Below are 9,479 nucleotides of genomic sequence, written 5' to 3'. Positions count from 1 at the left end.
ATTTCAGGAAACCACAGGGAGTCCATTCAGCTCCACCTGATCTCCTCTCCTCTCGCTCCTGTGGTTCTGGGTCGGCCCTGGTTAGAGTTGCATAACCCGCATATAGACTGGTCTACGGGGACGGTGGTTAGTTGGAGTGTCTTCTGTCATTCCCATTGCCTCCAATCTGCTCTGGCACCTGGGGAGTCCGCTGTTTCTCCCTCTCCTGAGCCTCCTGATCTCTCCTCCGTGCCCGCTGAGTACCATGATTTGGGAGAGGTATTCAGTAAACAGCGAGCCCTTGCCTTACCTCCTCATCGGCCGTATGATTGTGCCATCGATCTGCTACCTGGAGCTCCTCTGCCCTCTAGTCGTCTCTACAACCTGTCTCGTCCTGAGCGGGAGGCCATGGAGAAGTACATCCACGACTCCCTGGCCGCCGGACTTGTTCGTCCTTCCTCTTCTCCCGTAGGAGCGGGGTTTTTCTTCGTGGCCAAGAAGGATCTTACCCTGCGTCCTTGTATTGATTTCCGTGGTCTAAATGATATAACGGTAAAGAACAAGTATCCACTTCCTCTCATTGACTCTGCTTTTGTGCCCCTGCAACAGGCTACCGTTTTCTCCAAGCTGGATCTCCGGAACGCTTACCACCTTATTCGGATTCGAGAGGGAGACGAGTGGAAGACGGCGTTTAACACTCCCCTGGGACACTTCGAGTACCTGGTGATGCCCTTCGGTTTAACCAACGCTCCCGCCGTCTTCCAGGCTCTCGTTAACGACGTCCTCCGAGACATGTTGAACCGCTTCATCTTCGTTTACCTGGATGACATTCTGATCTTTTCTCGGGACATGGAGGAACATACCCAGCATGTGCGGTTAGTGCTCCGTCGCCTACTTGAGAACAAACTGTTTGTGAAAGCTGAGAAGTGTGAGTTTCATAAGTCTTCTGTGAGTTTCCTGGGTTACATCATTGAGCGGGGACAGGTGAAGACGGACCCGGCCAAGATCCAGGCAGTGTCGGAGTGGGCTAGACCTACTACCCGGAAACAACTCCAGCGATTCCTGGGGTTTGCTAACTTCTACCGGCGTTTCATCAAAGACTACAGCAGAGTTGCAGCTCCCCTAACCCGGCTAACCTCTTCTGTTTCTAGCTTCTCTTGGACCCCTGAGGCTGATACCGCATTTAACCACCTCAAGAGACTCTTTACCTCCGCCCCGGTTCTGATTCACCCAGATCCCTCTAGGCAGTTTGTGGTAGAGGTGGATGCTTCTGACTCAGGAGTGGGGGCTGTGCTTTCTCAGCGTGCAGCCGACGACATGAAACTACATCCCTGTGCATTCTTCTCCCGACGTCTCTCCCCTGCAGAGAGCAACTATGATGTGGGTAATCGAGAGCTACTGGCTGTGGTTCTGGCTTTGGAGGAGTGGAGACACTGGCTGGAGGGGTCCGAACATCCCTTCATCGTCTGGACAGATCATAAAAACCTCTCCTATCTCCGTTCTGCCAAATGACTGAACTCTCGTCAAGCTCGGTGGGCATTGTTCCTTGGCCGTTTCAGTTTCACCCTTACCTATCGCCCTGGTTCTCGGAACGTTAAGCCTGATGCCCTCTCTCGCCAGTCTGCACTCGAGAAATCAACCTCTGAGCCGGAGCCCATCCTTCCCTCCTCCTGTGTGGTTGCTGCAGTTACGTGGGAAGTGGAGGATGTAGTTCGAGAAGCGCAACGCACCCAGCCAGATCCAGGTAATGGTCCTCCTAACCGTCTGTTTGTGCCTGAATCCGCCAGGTCCCAGGTTCTCCAGTGGGGACACGCCTCGAAGCTCTCCTGCCACCCCGGTCTCCATCGCTCGCTGTCCTTCATCAAGCGGCGATTTTGGTGGCCCTCTATGGAGAAGGATACCAGGGGTTTTGTGTCAGCCTGCTCTGTTTGTGCCCGCAGTAATCCAGCTGGAGGAAGATGAGAAGATTTACTGCGGGCACTCTCTACCCGTTCCCAGCCGTCCTTGGTCCCATATTGCGGTGGATTTCGTCACCGGCTTACCTCCATCATCTGGTAACACTACCATACTTACCATTGTTGATCGGTTTTCGAAGTCTGTCCATTTTGTTCCCCTTCCTAAACTCCCCTCTGCCACTGAGACAGCAGATCTTATGGTTAATCATGTGTTCCGGCTTCATGGTATTCCACTAGACATTGTCTCCGACAGAGGACCACAGTTCATCTCTCAAGTGTGGAAGAGTTTTTGCCAGGCGCTGGGTGCCACTCGCAGTCTTTCCTCTGGTTACCACCCCCAAACGAACGGCCAGACGGAGCGGGCAAATCAGGATTTGGAAGCAGCTCTTCGGTGTGTCACAGTGCGCAACCCGTCCAGCTGGAGTTCACTCCTACCCTGGGTCGAATACGCTCACAATTCCCTCACCAGCTCCGCCACAGGTATGACCCCTTTCCAAGTCTCTCTGGGTTTCCAACCTCCTCTTTTTCCCGCTCAGGAAGAGGAGGTGGCGGTGCCATAACGTGCAGGCCCATCTCCAGCGGTGTCGTCGCATTTGGAGGGCGACTCGTGCCGCCCTCCTCCGCTCTGCTGCCCGTAACCAGCGCTTTGCCGATCGGATTTCTATCGGGAGCATCCGCATAGGCCTGGTGGGTCGCCAGGAGGCGACCGTTGAGGGGGGGGTACTGTCACGGCTCTTGCCATGACTCTAGTTTTCCTTGTGTTTCTCGTTGTTCCCTGCCCCCTGTGTGTCTCCGCCTCCCTGGTTTGTCTTTCTGTGTTTGTCTGTGTCTGTCGTGTGTGGCGTGGGCGTGGCTCCCTCTCCTTCCCAGCTCCTGGGCTCCTGAGTTGCCGACACACCTGAACCTCATCACTCATCATCTCCTGTATATCAACCCCGGCGTACCTACCAGTGGTCGCCAGATTGTTCCACCAACTCCGTGGATTTCCTCCATGAGTCTCTCCACCTGCCCACGCCACATCTGCCAGCCACCCAGCTTTCCTGCCTGTCCGCCAGCTCGTTACACACCAACCCAAGCTCCAGCCAGCCGTCTCGCTCGCCGGCTAACCCACCAGCTCGTCAGCTCGCCGGCCAGCCCAGTTCCGATCATCTTCCCTACTCCGGCTGCCTGCCTTCATCTCACCACTACTAATTCCAACCTCCAATAAACCTCTTTTCCTTTTATACTTTGTCCGTGTCTGCATTTGGGTCCAAGAAGACAACCATTCCTAACACCTACAGACTTTTTTTTTATTTTAACATTGATCATATCTCTCCCTAACCCTATTTTTGGAGACAAGAGGCTTTCTGTCATCCACAATAAACTGAAAGCAACCTCTTACATTGGAGGAGGAAGAGGTCAGTAAGAGGAAAGAGGTGACGAGGTGGAAGACTGAAAAATGTAGGAGCAACAGAGAAATAAGACAGCAGAGGGATTGGGAAGGAAGGAGGGGAGAGGAAAGGAGATAAGGGGGCAGAAGACACATGAGGAAGAGAAGAGAAAGGACAGTAGAGAGAGTGATGATGATGAAAGAAGATGATGCAGAGGAGGCGAGGGCCGGAGGGACATCAGTCTCTATGGGAGTGTGTGTGTGTGTGGGGGGGTGGGGGGTGGGGGGGGGGGGCAAAAAGGGAAAAGTATGATAGAGAGCTTTGGTCAGAAAGCTGCCAGACCTCAGCAGCTTCTCCTCTCCTCCTCTGTCTCTGATGATGGAGACCCTGGAAGGAGGTGAACTCTGCTTTCCACAGCTCCTCAACACTTCCTGCAGGAAGCCGATGCATCCTCACTCTGAGGCCATGCTCCTCTACATTCTGCTGTCCTCCATCTCTCTGCTCACCATGTCTCTCAACCTGCTGGTCATCATCTCCGTCTCCCACTACAGGTGGCCATTGATTTTGTCATATACAAATCTGTATAAATCTGGTAGACGTATCAAAAGAAATGGCTGATAGACTAGAACAGAGGTACTGTCACATCTTGGCCTTTGATGAGAAGAAAGATGTTGCTAACCAATGCTTTTGTATTTTTTATAATACTTGATATCTACCACATCTAGTGATGATATATACTACTGATACTACATTAATGAATATAATGCTCCTGTTTCACTCCAGGCAGCTCCACACCCCCACCAACCTCCTCCTCCTCTCCCTGGCTGTCTCAGACTTCCTCGCAGGCTTCCTGATGCCAGTTGAAATCCTGTTCAGAGAGGCCTGCTGGTTCCTGGGTGACCTCATGTGTGCTTTGTCTTTCTTTGTTGTCTTTACCATCATCTCTGCCTCTGTAGGAAACATGGTGCTCATATCAGTCGACCGCTATGTGGCTATTTGTGACCCTCTGTGTTACCCCACCAAAATCACTCAGAGAAGAGTTAAAATCTGTGTTTGTCTGTGTTGGATCTGCTCTTTTTTCTATGGCAGTCTGATTCTAAATGATCACCTGAGAGAACCAGGCAGGTATAATTCTTGTGTTGGAGAGTGTGTGGTCGTTGTTAACTACATTGCAGGAGCTGTTGAGCTTGTTTTCTCATTCATTGTTCCCATAACTGTCATCATAGTTCTGTATATGAGAGTATTTGTGGTGGCTGTGTCTCAGGCTCGTGCCATGCGATCCCACATTGTGGCTGTCACACTCCAGCGTTCAGTGACTGTAACTGCTAAGAAATCTGAGATGAAAGCAGCCAGGACTCTTGGTATTGTCATAGTTGTGTTTCTAATATGTTTTTGTCCACATTACTGTGTCTCTCTTGCAGGCCAGGAGAACGTGGCCAGTTCTTCATTTTTGGTCTTTTTGCTCTATTTTAACTCCTGTCTAAACCCTGTGATCTATGCCTTTTTCTACCCCTGGTTTAGAAAATCTATTAAACTCATTGTTACACTTCAGATACTGCAGCCTGACTCCTGCGATGCCAACATACTGTAGAGAGCAGCAGCACTTGGAGATATTTAAATGAGACCTTTTCTATCAAGAGGAAAATGTTCATATTGTTTTTGAGTCAATGAAAGGACAGAAGTCTGGACAAATGAATAAACATGCAGATATATCCGTAACTGGAATTATCCTTTAAACCTGCAATAAGCGATTTCAGACCCTGTAACCAATCCTGAAACTAACGTGTGCTACGTGGAGATTTCCGTGAGACGTAATGATATAAACAAACAGTTTGCTGTTTTCACCTCTTTCCTAAAGCTTGTTGTCAGTCGGCCTGAGTAATGGTGAATCGATGAAGCGAGCAAGTAAACGTTTTCAACTAGTAAACTTGCTACCTGCCTCTTCACTTGTTATTGTGGGACATGTAACCTTCAGCGGGAGAAAAATCTGGCAAAGCGAGACTGGTAACCGGCGATATTTCTCCTTAGGTACGTTTATTTTAGCCATTAGCCTTTATGCACGTTTGTCCTTAAGGCCTTCCATCGCCTAGTAGCTTTGCTGTGTGTGTTTTTCAAATGTGTTGCGGTTTCTGTCGCCCTTTAGTGGTCAGAAAAAATCTCTTAGTGTAGCTTTAACATTGTGGGCATTTAGGTGACGCTCTTATCCATATCTGCTTACAATAAGTGAACTGTTATAGGTTCAGTATCTTGCTCAAGGACACTTGGACAAGGTATATGGCTGTATATGGACACACATTGGCTGTTGCAGATATGAAACCTGTGTCTTTTCAGTTACAGGTCTGTCTCCAGCTCTGCCTTTGTATTCATATACCTCATATTCAACTTTTAGTGAGAGAGGATCATTTTTTTCTCATTTGAGTCGTTCTTTGATTGCTATATTCCTTTTTTTGTTTGGTGTTGTTGTTTCCATCCTCTAAATAATTTTTGTAAGCACCATAAATGTTTGTAGGCAAGCACCCAGTTTTGTGTAAGCTGTAAATTCAACATTGCCTATGTATATGACAGAAATTATGATATAATAAGTTACTACAAACATTGAGTGTTTTCTTTTCTTCCAGCATACCAGTTTCTGTTTAAAGGGAAACATTTGTTGCATGCGATTGAATAAGACCAACAGCCTGGTTCCCTCTAATGGGCCACAGTTTACTACTCTCCAATGTACTCATTAGATCATTGTCACTTACTTGAACTGAAACATCAAGTCTGTGACTCTTTCACCTAGGTTTCTCCAACAGAGATGACCAGCCAGCTGGTTTAGTTTCAGATAAACCCACAGTGCTTTTGACCTTGTCATTGGGGGCAGGACAGCCTTGTGGTTAGTGAGTTCATCTCCCAGCTGAAGGGCCCAGAGTTGGAACTGCCTTGGCAAACCCCACTCTGCCTGAGCATGGAGAAGGATAGCAACTGTTGAGTTTTATTAAATATGTGGTGTTATGCCCCAAATAGCACTTTTGGTCTGAAAGAAGTATTAGTTAAGAAAGAAGTATTCTATTCTTATTTCAATCGTTGTTTGCTGTATATTATTTATTTAATTGTTTTTCTCAATCCAGTCACAGTCTTAAGCCTCATCAAATGTTTTTAGGTAAAGACACAAGGCAGAAGATTACAGCATCACTGTTCACACTGATCACATGATTTTTTTGTCCCATATGGATACACTCATAAAATCAGACACAAGGTGTACAATTTTAATAAATCAAAATGAAGTAAAGCTTCAGAAATCATGGTCTCTATGAGACAGTCTGTGTCTCCCTCTCCTGTTTATTGTGTCTTTTGTTGGTCCGTGTATTTTTTGGTCATTCTATTTTCTTTTCAGAAACAGAAATGAATGGTGATTTGGTTTCAATTTCAAAATCCCAAAATGAAAAACTAGCGCTAGAATAAAAATCCTGCTTGACAAAAAAGGTGGTCTGTGTACTTTTTGGTCATTCTATTTTCTTTTCCGAAACCGAAATGAAAAAATGAAAAAATAATGGTATAATTTGATTTTCATTTCCAAATCACTCTGCGCTCTGACTTGATATTTTATCGATGGGACCAACATATGGATGAAAAATTATGAAGGGGTATCTGTCCACGAAAGGAGCGCATGCTGCAGAGGGACGAATTGCACCAGTTAAAATACAATTGTTATAGTTGGCATGAAGTAATGACAGTAGCTCTGAGAACTCTGTCAGGAACAAGGGACAGTGCTTTGGAGGCCTATAAATTGTCACTGCAGTAATTGGTGGCTGACATTGTAGCTTAACGGCATTGTATTCAAAAGAGGTAAAAATCCCCAGGTCAATGTCTCTACCCTTCAGCATCTCAGAATAAATAGCAGCCGTCCCCCCACCTATCCTTCCTTACCTGAATGAGTGTGAGAAAGTGAAACTGGGAGGGGAGGCTTGATAAGGAAAGTCTTATTGGACAAAGCACAAATGTTCAGAAGAGACATTTTCATAATTAATGTCAATCAATGTTTTCTGTTAAAATACGTGCACTAGGGTGAATACCATCTCTCCTGAAAAAGGATGGGCGATTCCAGAACAGATTAAAATTATCAATAAAAACCCTATTGTTTACGGAGTAGAATGACTGCAGCCAGGTGTGGAGACTTAGCGTTCTGCTGCAACACCCAATACCTCTACCAAGAGCGGGAATTGGTCCAGAGATGAAGACCTGCTTACCACAGTCCTTGAGTGTATTAAAAAGACAGATACAATCATGTTTTAGTATTTATGAGTTTTGGGAAATCATTGCAGCCAACATGGATAGTAACATTATGGATGAAGGGGTGTTAGCAGGCTCGGGATCCGCTCTAAAATGTCTAAAACCTTTACGTTTCTAATGATGGAATCACCGATAATTAACGAGGAAGGAGGACGAGGCTGAGGTCCAGTGGAGCAGGAGGCGGAGGTGAGGGAAATCGCTCCAGGGTGGGAACAGCAGGCCGAGAAATGTCTCTAACGCCCAGCTGTGCTGTAGTTGTGTGTGCCTTGGGCAACGAGCAGCGGGACAGACAGATTGTCTGGTCCTAGGGGGCTGGCGGCGATAGAGAGCATCGGGACCCATCCGATGGCACAGGAAGAGAAAGAGGTTGGTGATGTGCGGCCAGAGGAGGGAACTTATGCAAATCCAACATCAAATCTATTTGCCAGGTGGATGTCTTTGGTTGGAGGGGGACGGGAGGAACGGCTTGCACCGTGTTTACCGTAATCGGCCCATGGCTCTGTTTCTTGTGGAGTGGAGCTGAGCTTTCGGTCTAGCTCCCAGCTGTACCCAAGGGTCCTCGGTCTGGGTGGGGGAAACATCTATGCACAGGACAGTGGAGCCCAACTCTCTGGCAGTGTTTGTTGGAGCAGGACCAAAGGACAAAAGGGTGTCGATGAGCTTCTCTTCTTCCTGTATCTGGTACAGTATGTATATTGTTCCTTCAAACTCATTGATCTTCTGACTGAGGCGAACGCATCTCTCACAGCCAGATGGAGAGGTGAGTGGAGGTATGGCTTGTCAGGCACTGATGAAGTTGCTGGGAGGACAGAAAAACAGCTATGGCCAGTAAAGGGGACAGCATACAGAAAACTAAGCCGTTGGTAATCATGGAACTAGAAGGCACAGTCCAGACACTTACACGCAAGGGCTCTGAAATTGGAGCCCGCAACAATGATACTGTGTTAGCAGTAGCAGTGGACAACAGCAAAAAACTGCCAGGGACTTGCCAACAGGGGCCCTCGAAACAGGGCCCGCTGCGTAGATCAGGCTCTGGTAGGCTGGCAGTATCTCCCGGTAAGCAGACCAGTTAGCAGTTGGAGTCAGCAGAAAACAGTAATCAGTCCACAGCCTTGTTAGACCATGTTGGTTTCATAAAACCAGGTAAAAAGCTTATAAAAACCAGAACGATCGATTAAAAATAACCGGTAGACACAAAGATAAAACTTGTTAAAAGTAATACTGTGTGACGTTAACAGTGTATTCTGGCATGTTGACCTTGACGTGACATTACGTCACTTTCCTGCCTCAAATGCTATGTTCTAACAGCATCATGTATTTATGTGGATTTTTTTTTTTTTTAAAGACCAAATATACCCAGTGATCCCAGGTTTTATCACTGATGTAACACTGACATGTCCAAGTCCATCACAAATCTAGCTCAGTTTAGCACTACTTAGCTAGACCAAATAAACTCAAACACTTTGCAGTGACGTTTCTGTTGCATCCTTCTTTATCAATTCCTTCATAAAGCCATGATAGAGATAGCAGCCATTAGCTGTCTAATGCAGCAAGACAATGGGCTACAGAGTCTAAACTGATATTATCAGCAGACATGGTAGTTCATTTTAATAACTGTGTTAACTAGTTATATTTACACTAAAAAAAATTGTAATATAGGCAACAAAAGTGTTTGAATGGGCAAACTGATGACTTTCATCTTTGTTTCATGAGCTCATGAGCTAATATGCACAATAAAATTTGTTGCTAACATTCTTGTCTATAGTGTTATCAACTTGTTATCAACAGCAGGCCGGTTTCAGGAAAGGAAGAGGATTTCTAGATCAGATATTTGCACTACATAACATCATTGAACAATGCCTGGAATGGAATGTACCTCTCTACATCGACTTCAAGAAGGCAT

General features: G+C 46.7%; 1 pseudogene; it reads left to right on the top strand.

The window, feature by feature from the left end:
- The first annotated feature begins 3,612 nt into the window (after nucleotides 1-3,612).
- Nucleotides 3,613-4,895, top strand: LOC139920037 (trace amine-associated receptor 13c-like; annotated as a pseudogene).
- The last annotated feature ends 4,584 nt before the right edge of the window (nucleotides 4,896-9,479 follow it).

This window comes from Centroberyx gerrardi, chromosome 10 (assembly GCF_048128805.1).
Source record: "Centroberyx gerrardi isolate f3 chromosome 10, fCenGer3.hap1.cur.20231027, whole genome shotgun sequence".
Lineage (NCBI taxonomy): Eukaryota > Metazoa > Chordata > Actinopteri > Beryciformes > Berycidae > Centroberyx > Centroberyx gerrardi.
The sequence above is the reverse complement of the archived record's forward strand: the minus strand, read 5'-3'. Positions and strand labels throughout refer to the sequence as shown.